The sequence below is a fragment of the Entelurus aequoreus genome, linkage group LG03, assembly GCF_033978785.1.
Source record: "Entelurus aequoreus isolate RoL-2023_Sb linkage group LG03, RoL_Eaeq_v1.1, whole genome shotgun sequence".
In the NCBI taxonomy this organism is placed as follows: Eukaryota; Metazoa; Chordata; class Actinopteri; order Syngnathiformes; family Syngnathidae; genus Entelurus; species Entelurus aequoreus.
In genome coordinates, this window is record NC_084733.1 from 19,104,586 (window position 1) to 19,130,424 (window position 25,839).

Consider the following 25,839-nt stretch of genomic DNA (forward strand, 5'->3'; position numbering starts at 1 on the left):
TCTCCTTGTGACTGCTGACCTATTGGCGCAGTAAACGCAGAGTTGGCCTAAAAAACTTATTTTTACGTATATATATGTGTATATATATATATATATATATATATATATATATATATATATATATATATATATATATATATATATATATATATATATATATATATATATATATATATATATATATATATATATATATATATATTTTACACGAAATAATGTATTGTGAAGATCGTTTTGAATCGAGAATTGTGTTGTTTCTGAATGGAATCGTCACCCCACGAATCAAAATCGAATGTATATATATATATATATATATATATATATATATATATATATATATATATATATATATATATATATATATATATATATATATATATATATATATATATATATATACATATATATACTATATAACTATATATATATATAACTCTATATATACAAACATATAAATGCATTTAATATATATATATATATATATATATATGCATATATATATATATATATATATATATATATATATATATATATATATATATATATATATATATGTATATATATATATATATATATATATATATATATATATATATATATATATATATATATATATATATATATATATATATATATATATATATATATATATATATATATATATATATATATATATATATATATATATATATATATATATATATATATATATATATATATATATTCAGGGAATGGATGGTTGGAGACTAGATAGATTTGCAGCCAGGAAATTCAAATGTCTTTCTTATGTTTGATATATTACATGGAGCTAAAGCCTTTTGGCTGCCTGCATGACATCACTTCCTCTTCAGACAGGAAGCAGAAAGTAAGCCAGTTAGGTGAATCTATCCATATGTTGCCCAGTTAATCCATTTTTTTTCTGCCGAATGTTGCTGGTAAGTACAGTATGTTTAATCTGAATATTTATGTATTTATTTACACTTTTTTTTTAAATGAATGACGTTCATGTAGTATTAATTTTCTCTTTAAAGCTACAGGCTTCAGGCCAACTTGGTAGAATTGCCCCTATTTTGTTTTGCACATATATTGCCTTTTAGGCCATATGTATGTGAATAATCTTTGTTTTAACAGAATGGTATTAGTATTAACAGGCAAAAAGTGAAATAACGCTTTTATTAATGTTATTTAATTTCTCTGTGGCTACATTAGTTATGCTACCTTGCTAGTTGAAATGGCTAATGTTTTTGGCTAGCATTGTGTGATGTTAGGGTAGTTTATATCTATATTGTTTTTTAGAAAATCACTATAAACGCTGCATAATGGTTTGGCCAGATGCAAAACCACACTTGAGCTTCTGAAAGCGATGTGTTTAAATGGTGTGTTCAGGTGCATACTAGTGGGTCACAGTGCATTCATGTGGGATTTCCACAAACCGGGTTCAAATAGTGGCCTGCGCATGCGCACCGTGGCGTTGGCTGTGCAGTGCAGGATGCTGCAGGGCACGACTGCGGGCGAAAGCTGCTCGTTTTGAGTCATGTGAGCCCAAATCTCCATTTGGATAGAGAACAGCTTGTCTCCAGTTGTGCCTCCTCGGGCCTTTACCGAGTGCTTCCAGAACCTAGCCTGCTCTCACTAGACAATGCAATGTTTTTTTTTTGTTATCTGAAAAATAGGGGATTTTACATGATGAGTGGAGAGAATATACAGATGGGGATTTTTTGTTTAGAGGTCATATGGTGACCTAGTTGAGAGCTCGCAGAGTGTGATTCAGAAGAGTGTACTATCATGATATCATCATCACCACTGCAGCTAATTAATGATGAATGAAGTCAGCATGACTTTGGATGATTACCTAAGCCCAATGGCGTATTGTGTCATGGCTGACTCATGTGGGGAATCGGGTTTTATTTAGATGCTATCACAGTAAAAACTAACTATATTGGCCATATTGGTGAATAGCATCCATATCCATTGGAAAACACGTACTGTATCTCCACGTTTGTCTTTTTAGCTGAAACAAACAAGACACTAAATACAGCAATACAAGCTGGGCTGCAGCTGTCAATTACCGTATTTTCCGGACCATAGGGTGCACCGGATTATAAGGCGCACTGTCCATGATCGGGTCTAGTCAGGTCTATTTTCATACAAAAGGCGCACCGGCTTATAGGGCGCATTAAAGGGGTCATAATATATATATTTTTTTCTAAATTGAAAGGTTATGTAGACCTTGTGGTCTACATAACATGTGATGATGGTTCTTAGGTCAAAATGTTACATGCATCATAATAATACTCATATGGTGAAGCACAGTACAATCCATCCAGCGGTGCGGCTTCATAGCTTACCAAAGTCATACTAAAACATTTTGATGGATTTTGGAGCGCTGTGTAATGTTCTATATTTTCAATGGAACCTATACAATTTTAGTGTTGTTTACTTGAGTCATATTGCAGTCAACACATATCTCTTATGTGGGACTGCCATCATATTGCAGTCTACACCAGTGGTCCCCAACCACCGGGTTGGAGACCGATTGGTACCGGGCCGCGCAAGAAAAAAAAAAAAGAAAAAAAATGTTTTTTTTTTGTTTTTTTTAATTAAATCAACATAAAAAACACAATATATACATTATATATCAATATAGATCAATACAGTCCGCAGGGATACAGTCCGTAAGCACACATGATTGTATTTCTTTACGAAAAAAATAAAAATAAAATAAAATCCCCCCCCCTCCCCAGCTACAAAAAGGTTGGGGACCACTGGTCTACACGTATCTCTTATGTGTGACTGCCATCTACTGGTCACACTTATCATTTCACCATGTACCAAATAAAATTGCTTGGAGGTCGATAAGCACAACCAAAATTATTCAGTTCATTAGGCGCATCGGGTTATAAGGCGCGCTGTCGAGTTTGAGCAAATGAAAGGATTTTAAGTGCGCCTTATAGCCCGAAAAATACGGTACTTTAGTAATCAAGTAATATATCCATTAATACAATTAATAGAGTAAACGGATAAAACAAATGTTATAGCCTTAATGCGTATCTTACGGAAAATAGTTAAAATAAACCAAAAAAAATTCTAATTGGCACAACCTTAATTTTTTTACTTCTAATAAATACACATCATCTTCAGAGAAATTAAACTTTTTTAATTATTTTTAAAAAAAAGCTCTCTACTGTTCTCCGGCACACACCACACACCACCGCTATTTATGTGTGCTCTATTGAGGCCCTGCGGAAACTATGTCCACGTATTTAAAGTTCCAGGCACTTCATCCGGTCTGGATTTTATCTATTTTTATTAGTTACATTTATTAAATCAGTGTTTCTAATAGGGGAACCGCACTTTTTTGGAATGTTGCCTTTCATTCACAATCCCTATGTGAGACAAGAACACATGTTTTTCTTTTTTTTATTAACGTTAACTCGTAAATAGCTTTTTTGTAATCAAACTAATCAACTATAAAATGTTTTTTTTTTAACAAAACAATATAATATATTTGGTTGTAATGTTTAAATAAAAAAATGTCAATTCTATGTAATCATTTCATTGATATTGATTGAAATGATGCTCTGATACATAAGTGTAGTGAAAATAGGATTTTTTTTGTGTTTGAGTTTTCACATTTGAAATAACAGTACATATGCTTACTATAAAATTACATAACTAATATATTTCAGAATAATTCTGTGTTTAGTAAGTATTTTATGATTTAATACATTGTGTATTTTAATCAATGTATTTTTGCTGGTTTTACCACAGGGCTGTATGCGCATGTACTTTTATGATTATGTTGCTTGATCATATCAAAGGTAATATAATGTTTTGTACAGTTTCCTACTAAATGATGACGTTACAGAAAAACTGTTGCCCTTCAATATGAACACTTAGGGCCTAATTTACTAAGATCCAAATACCACACACTGGACAGCGTGTGCTAAAACTAAAATAGTTTAAATGAGGATGTTGTGTGTGCATACAGGGCTTTTACCACGGAGACAATCATTTCCTGCACATGCTGTGTGCGATGTGTTGAACCAGTTGCACACATCTGTGATCTGTAACACATTTTCTGAATAGAAATGTAGACAACAGAAACACATGCACACTGACACTTTCTGACACTTTTCTTTCACTTTCACATTTTGTGCGCAATGGCTGTGGAATGCATTACCAGCGCATGTGTGCGCCCTGAATGACTAAAGCGCAAGAAAATGCTCAATGAAAGACATCTTTCCATGTAGTAGGTATATTATAGTGATATATTTCCTAAATTAAAAAAAAGTCACAAAATGGTTTTCCCAGCTTACTGCGAGGTTTGTTCCCCCGGGATGCAATCGGACTACTCCGGGCAAGGCGTGCAGGTAAAAACATGATTTAATTATCCAAAATCATCCAACTTACAAAACAAAGGCAAGCGTGCCTATCGCACACGGCAAAAACTTAGGGCAGGAAACATGGAACTATAGACATGAAACCTCACAAAACTGTGGCATGAAATTAAACAAGACTTACGTAGACAAGGCTGCATGACGCAAAGACTTAGCATAAACTATGGACATGGAATACTCAGGGAACTGTGGCATGAAACTAACACGACTTACGTGGCAAGGCATGAGGCAAAACAATGACGCCAGGCCGACTGACTGGCAAAGGCAGGCTTAAATAATGCCTCTGATTAGAGACAGGTGAGCGTCCCAAACACCGGAGGCAGGTGAAAACAATAAGTAACCATGGTAACAAACACAGGAGGTGCACAAACAGGAACTCAAGGAGTCCAAAATTAACAGAACATAAGAAAAACATGATCCGGACCACAGATCATGACAAAAACATTGAAAAAAAACAAAAAACACGCCAGCAGACACCAAAACACATCAATTGAATTAATTTTATTCAGCCTCATAAGTCATCCAGCAGCAATAAAATTATAAAGTGACATTGCTGAATAGACGATATGTCTAATATTTTTTCTTTTCTGCCCGTCCACCAAAATGTTGACACACGAACGTAGGTTGGAGGATTCTCGTCTGTCTTTGCAGTTTGAGCGCTGATCCTGCCGCCGTGCGTGGAACTGTCAGTTTGCACGTCCTTCTGACACGTGCTTAATAAAACGGCAAATAGTTCTCGCAAAACGATGACGAATGTTGATAAATCACATTGCGTGTGCTGTGTAGGGTTGGGTATCGTTTGAATTCGAACAATTCCGATTCCGATTCCGGTTCTTTGTTTCGATTCCGATTCCTGACGATCCTCGATTCCGATTCTTTTAAGAGGCAGGGTCAAAAAAAAGTTTAGGATATTTTAAATGAGCTAGCTAACCTACAGTCTTTCTGAATTAAATAGTCTGAGATTCTCCATCAATTTTAATTCTATTAACTTTTTATTAACTTTACTATAAATTCCTCACAGGGCTGTTTTCAACTAGAATATAAATATCAAATCTATTAACTGGAATATAAATATTATAAATTATGAATACATTTTCCCAGGGGTACACTTTCCTCAAGAGAGCTTTATTTTTGAAAACCTCATGAAAACACATTTACACACACAAGTGTATGATGCTGCAGGTACTTAAAAATGTTACCGTGCTCCCACTGATGGGCTAACCTGGTGCAGAAAAGCAAATAAACAATAAGAAACAACTTGCAAAACCCAGTCCAGATTAGCAGCAGGTACAGTATAAAATCAGAGACAGTTCTTGTTTAGGAAAATGACCATATCCGCCTTCTCAGGCAGGATGCTGTGGAAAATACACGTTCGCTGGGTGTGGAAGAAGCTTGAACGCATAAATAGGAGAAAGCGCGATCTGACAGCAAAGGATAAGTCTTTTGTTGGTTCCACCGGACCACCACCATGCAGCAGGGTCGTCAGACGTAAGTATCGGTGGAACGTCCTGGTACATCTGCAGCTCTCTCTCCACTCGTTTCTTGATGGACATGGAGCTCTGTTATTTCGCGGTTATTTCTTATTTTTTTTGTAAAGTAAAGCCACACTTTCGACTGCCGACGCCCGCTATCCATGCTTGAGCTTGACTGACTCGCTCGGCTATGCTAACACTTATGGGGGTGGGCGCTTCTTCGTTGGTGCTCAGCGGCTTCTTCTTCCGGTTCGGCTGACTTTTTTTTTTTTTTTTTTTTTTTTTCCGGTCGGCGGACTGGGTATCGAAAATAGGAATCGAAATTTAAACTTTTGAACGATACCGGGAGAATCGGAAAGCTAGTCCCGGTTCCAATCGATACTCGATACCCAACCCTAGTGCTGTGTAACAATATTTGCATTTTCTCCCCCCAGTATTGTGGGTGTTTTGATGCTCAGCACATATTTTGCAAATTAATGAAGACAGAGACGCAAAATGGATGGCACGTCTTTATTCTGCTCACTTAACAGACGCAATCCACTTTGCACAAGTTTTGTAGATCAGCTGTGCGTGTGCTATCAGGTTTGCACATGTTTTAGTTAACACAAACATTTAGTAAACCAGGCCCTTAATGTCTAAAATCATTTATATATTGTTTTGTTTTCTTCAACTGTTATCGAAAATGTCATATACAGTATATTTGAGCACATTTTCCCTGCTTTAGTTTTACTATTCCGAGCTAAAAATGTCAGCATTCAAGATGTTTGCAATGTCCACTGAACCACCACTATAGGCTTGGATAATTATTCTATTACGTATACTTCAGTTGTGAAAGGGAATATAACCTAATTGTGAGGATTATACTATTTTATATATGGATATTGTTTGCAGTGTGTGGGCATAAATGAGCTGAGGTCAGCAGACCTTGGGCATGGGTCGAGCCAGCCATCTGTTTGCGGGCAGCTGCATTGATCTCTGAATATCGTTAAGCAGTTTTCTTTAAGGATTTCACTGCCTCAGCAGCCACCGAGCTACAATACAGTCGCCTCCTGGTTGGTCCACACCTCCATATTGATCTTTGTCTCATCGCATAGATTAGCAAACATCGCTCATGCATAGTCAAGCAGTCACTCCTGCACAGTGTTTCTGTCAGGGGTTCCCAAACTTAGACCAGCCAGTAACCTATTGATCATCAGCCATGCACATTATTTCTTGGCAAAATATATATTTTTAAATACATACATTAATGTCTTTTGTATTTTTTGTTATTCGTCAGTGTAATGGAAATGCATGAGATATTATTATATGCATGCTAGCATTTAAGATAACCTTAGCCCTCTAGTTTTTGGCTAGTGATTAGCAGTGCTAGTTGCCAGCTAGCGATTAGTGGCGTTACACTGTAGGATATGAATATCATAGTATTGCACAAAAACAAGGTATCTTTAGGACCGGTTTAACTTGAAACACCATTTTATACAGGTTATATAATTAGGGCAGGGGTGTCTAAACTTGTCCGGGCAAAATATTGGAAAGTCTTGATATTTTTTTATTTTGTTGAAAAAAGTAATAAAAAAAACCCCATAATGTATTTTAAAGACAAACCTTTGTGGCAGGTTTGTGTTGTAGATTACAAAGTGTATTACTATTCATTTGTATCAACATTTCTGCTGTGGACACTCTTGTGATTTGGATAACATCGGACTGTCTGCCCTGCAGGAAGAATTTTGAGGACCAGTCATAAACAATTTAGAGTGAAAAGCAAATTTCATTTTCACTCGTATACAAAACATTCTAAATTGGATTGTTTCCCTGGCTTCGAAACACTCTCGAAGGACACTGCGGCGAAGACACAACAAACTCCCTTCTTGTCTCTCATGGACACACACCTGTTGTTGTTGATTTTGGACTAGCGACTGCACGACATCGAGGCCGCGAAACAGAGACACGCGGCTGGCAGACTTACACACACACACACATGTATCCACGAAAATATACAGCACACACACATACCCAACCCCCTATCCAACGCCCTTGACGCGAATCCCTTAGGGGTGATGGGCGGATGGGCAGCGCCTGAAGAGCTGCAGCCTGCCACCTTAGCACCCACTCCCTCCTCTCTGTTGGCAAGTCTCGAGATGGATGTTGTAATATGTATATGTGCTTTGCTATGGAGGTTTTTATCCACTCCAGACTGGGCCCCCTTAGGAGCCCAGTCTAGATTGTATTTTTATAGTCATCCTCCCCCAGCGTTGACCTTTTTTCCCATCTTTTACGGGTCGCCCTTGTTCCTGCTCTGTAACCTTGTACTCTGTTTGTTTGTCTGATTGATTGATTCATTGAAACTTTTATTAGTAGATTGCACAGTTCAGTACATATTCCGTACAATTGACCACTAAATGGTAACACCCGAATACGTTTTTCAACTTGTTTAAGTTTGGGTCCACGTAAATCAATTCATGGTAATGTCTAATCTTGAACGGGTTTGTGCTAAAAACAAAGTTTTGTTGTACCTGTGCAATGACCATAAAGACCTACCTACCTACCAGCTTGAGTCACTGAACATGTTTTGCATTCTATTAGCATATTTGCCCTGAAAAGTGGAGCCATATTTCACATTGTTTTCCGACTTTACTTCCACCGTGCGTCCATTTTTATGGTGTTTGCTGGTGTGTCATTGGAAGCCCATTAGTGCTATTCATACGGTTGGTATTTTCCTAATGTGTATTCGCTGCAGTCTAAAACTAGGTTGTTGTTTTTTTTGTCAGTGTTACCTTGGGCTGCACAGCCAAGCTTGGCAGGAGAAAACAGGAAGTCATTAGCGCGCTCAACACTCGCCGCTACGCCAAAAAGCCTGGCTGCTATGAGCTCCTCGTCGCACCGCAAATGAACGACACTCGGGTTTGAGGCTGATCTCTGCTGATCGCCTGTGAGTCCATGCACACATTTCAAGTGGCTCAACGCTGATGCATATTTCTGGCCTGCAAAGCTCGATCTCCTGATGTGTGTGTTGTGGTTGTGTGTGTTTGTGAAAGTGTCACTGGACGGCTTGGAAGGCGGGTCGGGGAAAAGACTTCTCACTCTAATTAACGCCTCGGCGATGGCGACAGCAGCAGCAGCATACGCCTCGGCACACGTTTTTTCTTACCCAGCAGACGTTTTTTGTTGTTGTTTTTTTTCCCCCATGATACTCCAAACTGCCGTACTCGCTTGCGGGGGAACTGGACGATGAGGATTTGTGCGTTCCATCACAGGTCATCTCGGGCCATCGCTGCACACTTGCATGCGATTGGGATTATATGTGCTTGATAGCCCACAGCCGACTTGGGGTCACCACTACTTCTATTCTCAGCATCACATCTCCTCCATAAAAAAGACTCAACTGTCTTTCAACCATCTCAGTAACTGACATATGCAAGCTGCAATGTGTATTCAAAGGAATTAAATGTAATGCGATAACTTCAGTTGGAGACATATGGCCAAATGTTAACACGAGCCCAAGGCCGATCAATTAATTGAACAATAAATCGGAATTAACTAAAAATCGCCAGGTCCGTGTGTGTTTGTTTTCTTTGTATCTCACTTTCAAACATGGCGCAAGAGGGTTCACTCTGCATAGTGTGTTTATTAACCCTTTTGTCAGCCATTCACAATCTTAGCTTAGTGAGATGTGAGAAGCACGGCAATGGGGGTGCTCAAAAAATCGATTAACATCCGAATTGCAATTTTTATTTATTCCTTTCCTAAGTCATTTATAATTTTCAAAAATTGATTTTGGAAAAAAAAAAGATTTGTTTGCAAATTTTTTGATTAAAAAACTTTTCAACAACTGTTATTGATAATATTATTATTATTGACAATGTTGCTTTTATTAATTTTGGTTTTTCTTTTTTAGTATTGTATTTATCGTAAATTACAGACTATTAACTATTAAAATGCGGGCGCTGTATCGGTCCGTTGTGGTGAAGAAGGAGCTGAGCCGCAAGGCAAAGCTCTCAATTTACCGGTCGATCTACGTTCCCATCCTCACCTATGGTCATGAGCTTTGGGTTATGACCGAAAGGACAAGATCACGGGTACAAGCGGCCGAAATGAGTTTCCTCCGCCGGGTGGCGGGTCTCTCCCTTAGAGATAGGGTGAGAAGCTCTGTCATCCGGGAGGAGCTCAAAGTAAAGCCACTGCTCCTCCACATCGACAGGAGCCAGATGAGGTGGTTCGGGCATCTGGTCAGGATGCCACCCGAACGCCTCCCTAGGGAGGTGTTTAGGGCACGTCCGACCGGTAGGAGGCCACGGGGAAGACCCAGGACACGTTGGGAAGACTATGTCTCCCGGCTGGCCTGGGAACGCCTCGGGATCCCCGAGGATTGTTTTCCCGTGATGCAAACGGACAATAGCAGACATGGATTGAAGTTAGGAACATGATTTCATTTCTACTCAAAAAACTACAAAAGGGTACAAACAAAAAGCGCTCACAGTGGAGGAACAAAACTTGGTGCAGGTAACAAAACTAACACATGGGCAGAAACTATGGACATGACACAAAACTACACTTACTGTGACGTGAAACGAGCTTGAAAAGAGCAGCATGAACTATGGCATGGACAGAGTAATCAGAGTAGCACATAGCAAGAACAGAGTAATTTCGCCAGGCCGACTACCTGGCAACTACAGGCTTAAATAGTCTCTTCCTGATTAAAGCCAGGTGCGTGTGTCCGAACACCAGCAAAAGGTGAAAATCATATGCCACCGTGGCAACCAAAACAAACAAGAGTGCACCAAAAAACAGGAACTTTGGAGTTCAAAACTGAAAATAACAAAAAACTAAGGCTGAAACGACGCGTCGACGTAGTCGACGTCATCGGTTGCGTAAATACGTCGACGCCGTTTTTGTGCGTCGACGCGTCGCATATTTACGTCACACTACCGTCATGGCGGAGCGCAAAGCAGACTGTGCGAGCGAGGGGGAAACAATCACGCCAAAAGTGGTCAAAAGTGTGGGAGTATTTCAATACACGGCCTAATAATGTTGTTGTATGCACACTGTGTCGAGCGTAAATGGCCTATCATAGCATAGGCAGCACAACGGCTATGAACGAGCATTTGAAAAGAAAACCATCAACTAGTCAATCGTCCGCGCGAGTATACGTTGTCATCATTACACAAAAACATGAATGTGTCATTTGTATCTGCTAGGGGTGTAACGGTACGTGTTTTGTATTGAACCGTTTCGGTATGGGGCTTTTGGTTCGGTACGGGGGTGTACCGAACGAGTTTCTAAGCTAAAGCTAACTTTAGCTGCTAAAGTCTTAACAAGCTGCTTCGCTCCTTCTGCGGCTGCCTCTGTCTCAGCACGCAGCATTGTCCCACCCACACAACCATCTGATTGGTACACACAAAGCGTTATACAAAGCGTTATCAGCCAATCAGCAGTGCGTATTCAAAACGTTACCAGCCAATCAGCAGTGTGTATTCAGAGCGCATGTAGTCAGCGCTTCAGCGTGGAGCAGATAGGTGTTTAGCAGGTGAGCATCAGGCAGCGGACTCTCCCCAAATGATAATAAACACCTCCCAGTCAACTACTAGTAACATCACTATGAGCTAGGGATGGGCGATACCACACTTTTAGGATTCGATACGATACCGATACTTTATCTTGCCTTTTCATCGATACCGATACCATTAATTTCTTATTCGCAATTTTTGTCAGTCAAAAATATTATTACTATTGTTATTATTTAAGACAAATCACAAGACAAATACAGACCATTTATACCACATTTATTATGGTCAATATATAATAAAAGTAAAATTAAAATAAATAACAAATATGAAAAATAAATTAAATATTATATATAATAATAATTATATATAATAATAATTAGATATTAGGGCTTTCCAATTAACTGTCAAATCCGAATCGCAAGAAGCTGCAGTTATTTTTTAAAGTTTGTGATATAATTAGCAATTAATGAAATATGAAATAGGTTAATGTTTTCGAAATGTAAGAAATGATGTTACAGATTAAAACCAAAATCACATTCAATCATATATTTCAAGATTTTCTTGGAAAAAAATAAAACTAATGCAAAGATGAAGAATCTCCAAATGTTATCCCTTTCTTATCTTGTTTTAAATACTCAAGCAAATATTCAGTAAACATTACTAAAAAAACAAAAAAACAATGCCTGTTTTAAGTCAACAATTGGACAACACTGGATATGCCTGGCTGCATCGCTGTCGGCTGGCTGTGTGTGTGTTGCACGTTGACGACGCTCATTCGCTGTCTCCTGTCACGTGACTGGGCCAGCTCTATACTCTGCCAGGTACAGGGGTGTCCCAGCACATAGTAAGTTAAGTAAGTCATCAAAAACATCTGAAAGTGATGCTTGCACCCCCCACACGCCGTTTTTTGGTTTATATCGATACTTTTTTCAGAAAAGTGATGCCAAATGAGTAGCGTGTGAGTATCGATATATCGATACCACAGGATCGATACGCACATCCCTACTATGAGCCCGTTGACCTTCTAGGAATATAAACTGGAGCTCAGCTCACTCGCAGTCCTGGCTTGAGGTGAAGGCTACCGGTAATTAGCTCTCAGTTCCAGCCACATCGACCCCTTCTGAGCGCTTATTTTCAGCTGCTGGGAATATTGTAAACAAGAAAAGAACCAGAGCATGTAGACATGCTAACCTTTCTTCATTACAACTGTTAGTCACTCACTGGAATGAGTAGAATTGGTTATTGTGTACTGTGTTGGACTGGATGTTTATTTTGCACATTTTAAAAGCAATACTTAATGTTTACAGTGCTCCAGAATATTTAGATTGGCACTTTTTTGTATTGGATGTTTATCTTTATTTTTGCACATTTTAAAGCAAAATAAGCAATACTTTTACTTTTGAAATGCTTATACTATTGCAGAATATTACGATTTGCACTGGATGTTTACTTTTATATTTGCACATTAAAAAGCAAATAAGCTACTTTTAATTTTGTTAAATGTTAAAAGTTTTAAATGTTTACATTGTTACAGAATATTTTGTCATGTTGTCAATGTTGACTGAGTGGCCATACTTTTTTTTTTTTGTAAATAAAAGCAATGCCTTTTGAAAAAACTGGCCTACATTTATTTTTTCATCTTCATTTTGAATAAAAAAAATAATCGGTAAAAGGAAAAATAATCTATAGATGAATCGAAAAAATAATCTATAGATTAACCGATTAATCGAAAAAATAATCTATAGATTAATCGATAGAAAAATAATCGTTAGCTGCAGCCTTACAAAAAACAAGATCCAGACCATAGAACATGACACCGCTACTTCTTTCCTACACTTTGAACCGTGCGGCTTATAAGACGGAGCAGCTAATTTATTGATTTATCTTTGCTGACGGCAATAAGTATACTGGGAAAACCGGGAGGGTCGGCAAGTATGCAGCTGAGCCGCATCAGAGTGGTCAAAGAGCCGCATGCGGCTCCGGAGCCGCGGGTTGCCGACCCCTGGGATAGGCAAATATAAGACTTGGCTTCAACCTATTCCTTTTTCGGTCATTCTTTTTCTTTTTGTGTGTGTATGTGTATGATGGTTAATATGTATAATCTGTGCTGTTAAATTGATCACACAAAATGGTCGAATATATGACCGAAATAAAAAAATTTCATTGAATTGAATTAATTTCATTTTTTTTCTTTCTACCGGAGTTCTATTCAGTCTTCTAGCCGACCATAGCGTTTCTACTCGTAGGGATTATTCATTCATCACTCCAAGCAACGTTTGAAAGTTTTAGAGCATAACTAAAATTGTTTAACTTACTAAATCGCCCAATGTGTGATGTCTTTGGGAGTGTTTTGATGCATTTGTGTACGTGCTATTGTAATGTAATGATGCTAGCGGCGTTAGCACAAGCTAATATGCTAACACGTTTACGAGTGTCTGTGTTAGTGTTAGTACCGCACAATGGCATTATTGTTGTATTGTTTCAACTTCATAAATTCCTCAATGCAATCACTTAAACGTCACCGTGGAATTATTGAGTCTGTTTAGCTGATTGGAGAGCTAGCTTCTGCAGCGAGTGGGTTCATGACGATGACTGTTTTATTGTTTTATTTGATCAGCCTTATTACTGTGGTGTTACAGGCACTGTTTGGAAACAATTAAGGCATGTAAGTAAACATTTACAAAATCTTACTGTGTAAAAGACTCATGTACATATATATACATAAAGTATATATCTGTGGCTAATTGAAGTTTTGTAGGTGCGGCTTATATCCTGGTGCGCTCTGTAGTCCGGAAAATACGGTAATAAGTAATATTTGTATGTCTTCCCAAATGCTTTGTGAATTTCTATTCTAAGTATTGTAACACTGGGATTGGCTCGGAGTTGGGGTTGCTCTATTTTCTTTCATTAAATGGATTAACATTCTGTGATTTTTGTAAATACAAATTTTAAAATAAAATTAAAAAAACAATTTTTTTAGGCCAACACTGTGTGTATAAGTCCTATGTCGGGCAAAAGGAGCTTTTATAATCTGTAACCTGTTTTGAAAAGTTTTTTTTTAAATCATTGATATACCAAATAATATATAACGAGAATCATGTTGAATGGAGAATCGATTCTGAATTGGATTGTCACCCCAAGACTCAGATTCGGAAACAAATCAAATCGTGTGATGACCAAAAATTCCCACTATATAATAATAATTTTAAAAAAGTCAAAATGTTCCTGCCTTTTATGTGAAAAATGCTGCTGAAGCGACAGTACAATCAATATTCACTGGCCTTAGAAGACATCTGTTTGAATTTCTTCTTTGTTACCCGAGTTAATTGTTGTAATCCAGTTATAGATGTGTTCAATGCACGTACTCCGTCTTTGGAAGGGACAAATGTCCCCTGAGGGTGTGGTAATATATAACTCCATGTCATTTCCTGAGACATTTTTTGTTCCTCACTGTCTAAGCGCTGAACAAAAGAGGCTCAAGAACGGATCCCTGGGGGGACTCCATGTAGCATTTTTGTAGTTTGTTTTTGTTGTTCACTGTGTACAGTAGATTAGGAATGTTGCCAAACAAACCTTTGCTGTTTGCCGACAACCGGGAATGTCCTAATTCTGGAAAATTAATCGCAAGGGTAAAATTAAATTTTTCCGCCAAGCTAACATCATTAAAGCAGAGCATTCATATTTGCGTGGAAATCAGTCCGATCATAATCAATGGCTTACTTAGCCACTGAATGTTTTGATACATGCATCAATTTGGTAACTTGTGCTCGAAGTGTTTCATTCATTATCCAGTAATATTGTCAGAGCTTGCTTTTATTAAAACCTAGTTTGGTTTTGTGGTTTTAAGCCGAAAAAAATGTTTATTGGTTTAGTAAAATCTTGATCGGAGTATTCGGGCAAGGAATTCTAAAGAGTGTCGTTGTCGTCGTTAGTTTTACTGCATTGGTGGGTGTCGGGTGGTAGAGTCTTGTATAAAGAGTGTAGCCAGCTCGGTTTCAGGCGCCCAATGATTGGTCAAAAGGCACTTGCGTAACTGCAGAGCGCCATGATTGCTACCATTTTTTAACTGATGCTATGTGTTTCCGGTGCTTCCTCTTTTAGTTTTTCACTGTGTAAAAATGCCCTGTTGTGCAGCATGTGGCTCCTCCACCCACGAGAACTGTGGATATCTTTCACATCGCTTTCTCCACAACTTGGAAAGAAGAATGGGAAGTGAAGGTTCGCCATCAACACTGGAGAGCCACCGATTACAGCGTCTTGTGCGAGGTAAACACACAACACAAATGTTGATGGAGGGTTTGGAAGTTGTTTCGGAGGGCTTTTTAAGTTTACAACGGTGACTCCCATTAGCCACATCTTCCAAACTTTTTTTTATCATCTTTAAACCCCGTCACCCCCCCCCAAAAAAAAAAAACACGTACCGTATTTTTCGGACTTTAAGTCGCAGTTTTTTTCATAGTTTGGCCGGGGGTGCGACAGATACTCAGGAGCGACTTATGTGTGAAATTATTAACACATTACCGTAAAATATCAAATAATAATATTTAGCTCATTCACGTAAGAGACTAGACGTATAAGATTTCATCGGATTTAGCGATTAGGAGTGACAGATTGTTTGGTAAACGTACAGCATGTTCTATATGTTATAGTTATTTGAATGACTCTTACCATAATATGTTACGTTAACATACCAGGCACGTTCTCAGTTGGTTATTTATGCCTCATATAACGTACACTTATTCAGCCTGTTGTTCACTATTCTTTATTTATTTTAAATTGCCTTTCAAATGTCTATTTTTGGTGTTGGGTTTTATCAAATAAATTTCCCCATAAAATGCGACTTATACTCCAGTGCGAGTTATATATCAGTGTTTCCCACACATTCATTTATTTGTGGCGGCCCGCCACGAAAGAATTACGTCCGCCACAAATTATTTTTTTATTTATTAATTTTTTTTTTTATTATTATTATTTTTTTGTCCTGTCCAGCTTCTCAGGCAAATCATATAGTTGATGTAGATGCAGGACACCTCTGCCTCTGTTTCAATTTATGTTGCTGGTAAATAATATGGTTGTAGTAGTAGGCTAAAGTTAAATTATTTAGTATGCACTAATTAAAGGGGCAGAGCTTAAATAGACATTTTAGCTTTTATATTTTATAAGATATATTTTTTGTAAGAACCACAATTAATAAATATATTTCAGTGAATAACTTATTGTTCAAATCTGTTTATAAATATGTACATAAAGTGTTGTAACTATATTGTAAAATGGATGGATGGATGGATGGACGTTTAAAACAAAACTGTTATTATTAATTAGTAAGTATACATTTTTTGAGCCTTTTTAGAGAAAACCATATCATTGTAATACATTATGTAAATTACTCGATGATGTCATGGTGACCACGCCCATAGCCACGCCCCCACCGCCACAGGTATCTTGGCAGTTTATGGGAAACACTGTATATGTTTTTTTCCTTCTTTATTATGCATTTTCGGCCGGTGCGACTTATACTCCGGAACGACTTATACTCCGAAAAATACAGTATGTGTTCTTGTCTCACATAATGATTGTGAACGATAGGCAAAAACAATTAAAGAAAAGTGGAGTTCCCCTTGTTAGACTGCGAGCGCTCCCTGAGAACCAGCAAAATATGTTTCTCAGCTGTGGCCCATATGGGTACTCAGTTGCACTACACTTTCCCACCACTTGTGGCAGTAATGCCAATATCAAACAAACAGAACAAGTCGGCACCAGGGGCGTAGGAATAGGACATGTCCCACCCAATATTAGAGAAAGATGCATTTGTCCTACCCAAAAAATGTACCACGAAAGTATATATGCTTTTATTTTGAATGTGACTTCCTTCATCACCTTTGAGTGCCGGGAGAGAGTGCAGCTGAGAAGACGACACTACCAACCAGACAATCTGTTGAGAATGTTGCCATGAATATTGCTTGTTTATAACGTTTATAACTGGTTTTTATATTCATGTTTACAAATCGTGTCTTTTGAGTTAACTCATCTTAATATGTATGTACATATTGCATCATTATGCATCGTATTTTAGGTATATTTGAGGTCATTTTATTCGTAGTTTCCGTTTCCTTCAAATTGAAAACACACATCTTTACCTTTGGCCATTCTAAGCCAGTAATTTCCAGGAGTTATCACACGCTCTTTTAGTAATGTTTTCCAATGTTGTAAAAATGTTTAGAATAAATATTACATTTCAACATTTCTGTCAACAAAGATTTGCATCATCCTGCGACACATAGTCATTTTGATAGTAGTCTAATATAGTTAATATAGACACATCATGTGTTGCCTTCATTTTAACACTTATATAAGGCAGGCCATTTTTGGTCCAATATGGCTCTTTCAACATTTTGGGTTGCCGACCCCTGTACTCGACCATTTATCAACATTAATTAAATTATTTTAGATTGGATGTGCGATTATGCCATAACAGTGGAATGATATACATAGAGTAGTGAGGCATGTGAAGTCATGAAAGCTGGAGAAACTATATTACTTTTTAAACAAACAATTTTATTTTAACATGAGAATAACTAATACAGTTAGGGAAGAGAACAGAGTGTCAGGTGGAGCTTCAGGGTGTAAAGAAAGATTTCAAAATCATATTATTGACTATAATAAGAAAGGAGAACAGCTGATGATTGATGTTCAGTTGTTTTTTCAGGATACTTTTAATTTATTATTATTATTTAATGTTTAATAATTTCTACAGTGCTATAGAGTTTATGTTATTTTTTTAGGTTAAATGCTGATACAGTACATTACTAGATATAATGTATGTTCTAAATAAGTTGCAGGAACATCACAGCTTAAGGCAGGGAGTCAAAGTCATGGAGAGGCAGGAGCAAACCGACAGGTAATGAAACAGTGACATATAACAGGAGACATTTTACAAGAGTTCACAAAAAAGTGGAAAATGGTGTTGCTTGCTTGTAAAAATTAAAAAAATGCAGTCCAATGGGGTTGTGTGACATTGTAACTTTTGACATTCAAGTTCTGTCAAACAAAACTAAGTTTTCAAGAAAAGTGGTACAAGGACTTTCTTTGACTTCATTATGATGCGAGTTTTGTGTTTTTATAGCAAAGCAATTAACCAGGACAAACCCGTGCTATTTTCTGTCAAATCAGAGTCCCCATTTATTACTTCTAGATTTAGAAATGTGAAAAATGCTATCAAAAAATTTAAAGCACACGGAAATAATCATACACATCGACATGCTGTTTCTGTGGCTGCACAAGAAGTCACCCTATAAATGCACAGTTGTCCAGTACTTTGGCAAATCAACAGGCAGACAATAGGCAGTGTCTGGGGAAAATTGCCCCCCCCATGTTGAACCTGTTCCTGTCTTGCGCTTAAGTCATAGGAAAAAAATGTAAGCGCACAATGTATGTCTAATTTTAATTTGCATTGAAATTCTATTGATTGTTTATTGTTTGAGAAATATGTGTATTTTTTATTATTTATTATACATTTAGTTAGAATTTATTTATTTTAGCGCTGTGTAATTGTATGCACATTTATTTTTCTTCAGTTTTTGTGAGTCCTTTCTGTAGCTAAAAGGACTCATAAAAATGAAAAAGATAATATTTATTTTTTAAATCAACCCGACCTAAACCTTGATAGTAATCTTTGAGAATAATGCTTTCATAGTTTTTGTCAAGGTGTGTCCTGTCAAACTGTAAGTAGAGTAAATATAATTATTAAATATGATTAAAATCAAGACTCGGATTACTAATTTAGTGTTAATATTGGAGTAGGCCACAGGAGTGGAAAATTAAAGCCAAAACGTCAAAAATGTTTAGAATCTCCGTTTTAGGCTGTATAATGGCATGACAGTAAATCATTGAGAAGAAGAAGCTTTCCAGTAAATTGTTGCTATCTGACCCCAAAAAACTATTGTTGAATTTTTAAGTGTTCTTTCTTTATTTAAAACACATTTGGGGGTTAAGTCACCAAATGATTCCCGAGCGTGGCGCACGCTGCTGCTCACTGCTCCCCTCACCTCCCAGGGGGTGAATATAGGGATGGGTCAAATGCAGAGGACAAATTTCACCACACCCAGTGTGTGTGTGACAATCGTTGGGACTTTAACTTGAATATATATATAGCCACAATACGCAGTAGAACCCTATTATATTAAAAAGTGAACATTTGATTTATTTTTACAATGTCCCTAAACATGTTTTACCACAGAAAACTAACATTTCCAAGGATCTGCGCAGAAAAACAAGCTATTTTGCTCAACTTGTCCCTTGAAAAATTGTTGTATCCGTAATGAAGCAAAAACCTTTATAGTGGGAATTTATAGCTCTATAAAATGAGCGCCTGTGTGATTCAGCCTATTACAATGGGAGTGGGGGATGGGTGACAGAAGCGGGTAGGGTGATGGAGCAACAGACTTCAAAAAAAGATAACGAGAAATATGTGAGGTAGATTCTTAAACAGGTAGAAAAGCAAATCCCGGGATCAGTACCAGCCTGTGGAAATGTGTCAGGTTCAAAGAGAGTCCAAAGGTAAACCACGGTGAGGTAGATTAGATGATGAAAAAAACAAAACAGCAGCACCGACAGCGAGTCCATCCCACATTGTGTAATCTTACAACTCCCATGCGGATTTAGAGGGGAAAATAAAGTCATCAATGTGGTGATATTCCTTTTCATTGCCTGTGTTTATAATTTCTCTCGTTCTTTTATTCTTTTGTTATGTATTTTACAAGCTGGGTTTTATTATCCTCTATTCCCCACTGCACATTCATATTGCTCTCTCTATGAGATGGTATTTTTGTGTCGTCAACTATAAATGAATATCAATATTTGTGTCTCGTCCATCTTTCCAAGTGCTCCGCCATTCCAGCTCTCTCACAATGTGAAGTCCAATTGGCCCATCCGAACGTCTGATTAAGACTTGCCAGTGGTTGATTTTTATTGGCTGTGTAATGGTGCGGAACCTAAACATTAATCAGGAGCAATGGGGCTTGTGCGTGTAGTCGGTCAAAGCTATTAGAGAACGTACGTGTCAGAATGAGTCACCTCTTGCAGGGGAAATGAGACTTGTTACCGGAAGGAAATTGTTTTGTTTATTATGGCCGCGGTGCTTTAATGTGTCACGTTGCACTCCTAGCAGGTCACATCGTTAAGTACCCCTGCACAAGGTTGCATTTCATTTTCAATATTAGCGCTGTCAAAAGTAGCGAGTTAACTCTTGTGTGATTAATTACCATGAATTGATTAACGTGGACCCAGACTTAAACAAGTTGAAAAACTTATTCGGGTGTTACCATTTAGTGGTCAATTGTACGGAATATGTACTGTACTGTGCAATCTACTAATAAAAGTTTCAATCAATCAATCACAAAAAAAGACTTAGGTTGTAAATGACATGCATTCAAGTAAAACATTTAACAAATGTTCCTGTATGACAGGGGTGGGCAATTAATTTTAATGACTATTCTAGCTGCAAATGTCTGGTTTTTGGTGCAATATCTACATAGGTGTATAGAGGCCCATTTCCAGCAACTATCACTCCAGTGTTCTAATGGTACAATGTGTTTGCTCATTGGCTCAGAAGGCGAATTGATGATTAGAAAACCCTTGTGCAATCATGTTCACACATCTGAAAACAGTTTAGCTCATTACAGACGCTACAAAACTGACCTTCCTTTGAGCAGATTGAGTTTATGGAGCATCACATTTGTGGGGTCAATTAAACGCTCAAAATGGCCAGAAAAAGAGAACTTTCATCTGAAACTCGACAGTCTATTCTTGTTCTTAGAAATGAAGGCTATTCCACAAAATTGTTTGGGTGACCCCAAACTTTTGAACGGTAGTGTATATATATATATATATGTATTATTCCTCGCGCACTAATTGACTGAAAGAGCGTGCACTTGTAATCGATGGGAAAATGCATTTTTAGACAATATGATTTGCCTCAGTGGCTCAAAGACACCAAGAGTAACAAGTGGTAGAAAATAGATTAGAAAGGACAGATTTTTTAAAACGTCAAAAAAAAAAAAAACAAAAAAAAAACAATTCTAAAACTTGGTACTTTCTGCAGGCTGTAGTTTGGGGACCCCTGAGCTAAACAGTCTCAATAACTCCACTGTGACGTCTTGATGAATTTACTGAGGAATGTGTGAAACTAAAACAGTACAAAAATAATGCCATTTTAGGTTGTTAATACTAACACAGACACTCGTAAACGTGTTAGCATATTAGCCCGTGCTATTTTTTTATGTTTTTATTTAGCCTTTATTTAACCAGGTAAAATCCCATAGAGATCAAAGATCTCTTGTCCAAGGGAGATCTGGCCAAGAGGACAGCAGCAAGGTTACATTAAAAACAGTAAACAACACATAAAACATCACATTTACAACATTTAAACTTTCTAACGATGCTAGCTTGATTCCAATACAATAGCACAGACAAATATGCACGTTAACACTCCTGCAGACATCACACATGGGACTGTTTAATAAGTATGAATTATTTTAGTTATATTGTAAAACTTACAAATGTTGCTTGGAGTCATGAATGAAGAATCCATATGAGTAGAAACGCTATGGACAATTAGAAGACAGAACAGCACTTGTACTTCTGGGTGAAAGCACTAAACATATGGAAATACTGTAGACGCTCACCCCGCAGCATCTGAAGTGAGTGAACTCGTCCAAAAGATGGCGCCATAGCACAAACAATAACTCATATTTTCAGTGTCTTTGCTTTATGGCTGTCAGCGAAGAACAACTCTTAAATGAGCCGCATCATTTTATAAGCCTTAGGGAAAATGTAGCGCCTTATAGTCCTGAATTTAGGTTAATAACCTGTGATGAATCGCAATTAATCCAAATTAAAAAGTGGGATTAGTCAGACTGAAGAAATGTGTCGTTTGACTGAACTAATAAATATATTGCAAGTCCCAATAGTGGCTGAGGCATGTTTATTTACTCAACTGCATAGAGGGGCAGGTGTCAAGTTATTAGGGGGAAAGCCTGTTAAAATAAACTTTTTTTTGCAATAATATGAAGTTAATAATATAATATATAAGGTTGGACATACTGCAATTGAAATGTGGGAATTCCTGGTAATCAGGGCATTTTCAGAACCGGTAAACATGTTGGCTCGAATGTCCAGGGTGAGTGGATGAGTGGATGTTGGAACGGTTCGAATCGGTTGAGAAATGTGGGATATGAAGAGGTGTGTATCTGCCCATTAATTTTCAATGGGGAACGTTCCTGGTAGTTTCGGGAAAACTGAGAATCATTTTAGTGATAGTTTGAATGTCACGAAGACAGATGTATTGATAGTGAAACGGTTGAAAATCGGTTGAAAAATGTAGTCGAAATATAAAAGGTTGGACATACTGCTATTGAAAAGTGGGAACTCCTGGTAATCAGGGAATTTTCAGAACCGGTAAACATGTTTGCTTGTATGTCCAAGGTGAGTGGAGTGTGTGGATGTTGGAACGATTTGAATCGGTTGAGAAATGTGGGGTATGAAGAGGTTTGTATATTACCCATTAATTTTCAATGGGGAACGTTCCTGGTAATTTCGGGAAAACCGAGACTTGTTCTAGTGATAGCTTGAATGTCACAAAGACAGATGTATTGATGGTGAAACGGTTGAAAGATGTAGTCGAAATATAAAATGTTGGACATACTGCTATTGAAAAGTGGGACTTCCTGGTAATCAGGGTCTTTTCAGAACCGGTAAACATGTCGGCTTGAATGTCCAGGGTGAGTGGAGTGTGTGGATGTTGTAATGGTTGCAATAAAAAATGTGGGATATGAAGAGGTTTGTAATTGCCCAATAATTTTCAATGGGGAAAAATTAGTTCTTGGGAATTTTTGGAACTGGGAAACATGTTGGCTTGACTTTCCAGGGTGAGCGGAATGTGTGTGTGGCATTCACATAATAAACACCTCTATGACAGTTTTAATCAAAACCTCACTGTGATTAAGCCCACGTTAACCTGAGCTCCATACTGGAATGTATCAAATTTGGGTTTGGGTGCATCGCGTCCTCGTCGTCCAGGTGTTGACTGTCCCACTGTGAGCCTGAGCTTGGCAAATCTGGATATAATCCACTAATGTTCTTAATCCCGGAACGGGAGGGTCACAGTTTTAAAAAATGGATGAGAAATTAATCTTCTGTCAGGTAGAACAATTTGTCAACGCCTAAACCAAATCCGTCTGTCGTTTGGGCTAACCAAACTGGAGAGCTTGGCACGGATTATTCCATATCCCTTTTGTCCCTGAGCATCATTAAAGTGGAAGACAAAAAATTAGCTTAATTGTTGCTGTCCATTAAAAACCTCATACAGTGGAACGTTTAAATCTGAATGCCCAATTGGGAGCCGACATTTTATAAAAAATACTAATAAATTACTAAAATAGCATATCGTGGATTAATGCGTAAAATATGGCACAACAGTCTTGGCCATTGCAAGGTGTGCATATGTTATGTGTCATTAAAGGTTATTCACACTATTGCTATCACTCTACAAAACCCAATACCAGTGAAGTTGGCACGTTGTGTAAATCGTAAACAAAAACAGAATACAATGATTTGCAAATCCTTTTCAACTTATATTCAATTGAATAGACTGCAAAGACAAGATACTTAAAGGCCTACTGAAACCCACTACTACCGCCCAAGCAGTCTGATAGTTTATATATCAATGATGAAATCTTAACATTGAAACACATGCCAATACGGCCGGGTTAACTTATAAAGTGCAATTTTAAAATTCCCGCTGTCATGTCTGTGATTATGTTTTGTTTTAGTCATGTTCGGATTAGGTTTTGGACTTTTTGTGCACTTTTATTTGTCACCATAGCAACCATTAGTTTAACCTGGTTCACATTGTCATGTCACGCACCTGTTCACGGTTAGAGTCACGCACCTGTTTTCACTGATCATGTCACTATATAAGCTTTTCTGTTTCTGTTGTTCGTCCTGGCGACATCACATTCACTCCTGCCACTCTGTTCACGCTCATGATCCATGCTGTTCTTTTTCATGTCCTGTTCTGGTTCCAAGTAAGTTTTCTTTATTCAAGCCTTAGTTTGCAAGTTTGTTTTATGTCCTAGTTCTGCCTTTGTGCTAGTGTTTTGTTTTCATAGTCGTTTTGTACCTCCACTGTGAGCGCCTTTTGTTTATTCCTTTTTTATTGTTAAATAAACATGTATTTAAATTCACGCCTCGCACGCGCCAATTTTCCTTTGCCTTCTGGGAGAACCAACCACGCCAGGGACCCAGTCCTGACACCCGCCACACTTCCGGTTGAAAAACTCCTTTGGATATGATTTATGCGCGTGACGTCACAAAATCCACGGAAGTGGTTGTACCCCATCGACCCGATACAAAAACCTCTTGTTTTCTTCGACAAAATTCCGCAGTATTCTGGACATCTGTGTTGGTGAATCTTTTGCAATTTGTTTAATGAACAATGGAGGCTGCAAAGAAGAACACTGTAGGTGGGATCGATCGGTGTATTAGCGGCTAAGTACAATACTTACAGCAACACAACAAGGACTACTTACTACGCCTAGCCGATGCTTGCCGCCAAACCCACGGATGAAGTCCTTCGTCGCGCCGTTGATCGCCGGAACGCAGGTGAGCACGGCTGTTGATGGGAAGATGAGGGCTGGCTGGCGTAGGTGGAGCGCTAATGTTTTTATCATAGTTCTGTGAGGTCCGGTTGCTAAGTTGCTAAATTAGCCTTAGCGTTGTTAGCAACAGCATTGTTAAGCCTTACCAGGCTGAGAATTTTTAACCGTGTAGTTACATGTACATGGTTTAATAGTATTGTTGATCTTCTGTCTATCCTTCCAGTCAGGGGTTTATTTCTTTTGTTTCTATCTTCATTTGAGAACGATGCTATCACGTTAGCTCAGTAGCTAAGTGTGTCACCGATGTATTGTCGTGGAGATAAAAGTCACTTTAAATGTCCATTTCGCGACTCTCGACTCGACTCTCATTTTCAAGAGGATATAGTATCCGAGGTGGTTTAAAATACAAATCCGTGATCCACAATAGAAAAAGGAGAGAGTGTGGAATCCAATGAGCCAGCTTGTACCTAAGTTACGGTCAGAGCGAAAAAAGATACGTCCATCACTGCCTCTCCAGTCCTTCACTGTAACGTTCCTCATCTACGAATCTTTCATCCTCGCTCAAATTAATGGGGTAATCGTCGCTTTGTCGCTCCAAATCTCTCGCTCCATTGTAAACAACGGGGAATTGTGAGGAATACTAGCTCCTGTGACGTCACGCTACTTCCGGTACAGGCAAGGCTTTTTTTATCAGCGAGCAAAAGTTGCAAACTTTATCGTCGATTTTCTCTACTAAATCCTTTCAGCAAAAATATGGCAATATCGCGAAATGATCAAGTATGACACATAGTATGGATCTGCTATTCCCGTT

At 37.9% G+C, this 25,839-nt stretch overlaps 1 long non-coding RNA gene across 3 annotated transcripts in view; it reads left to right on the forward strand.

Moving 5' to 3' along the window:
* Positions 1 to 852: 852 nt before the first annotated feature.
* Positions 853 to 25,839, forward strand: part of LOC133645591 (uncharacterized) — a 66,450-nt gene continuing 41,463 nt past the window's right edge. For 2 of the 3 annotated variants that reach the window (XR_009825146.1, XR_009825148.1), the window contains exons 1-3: positions 853 to 935; positions 15,508 to 15,639; positions 18,207 to 18,271. This is a non-coding gene — a long non-coding RNA (uncharacterized LOC133645591). The remainder of the gene's footprint in view (positions 936 to 15,507; positions 15,640 to 18,206; positions 18,272 to 25,839) is intronic. The other variant, XR_009825147.1, reaches the window with a different exon arrangement.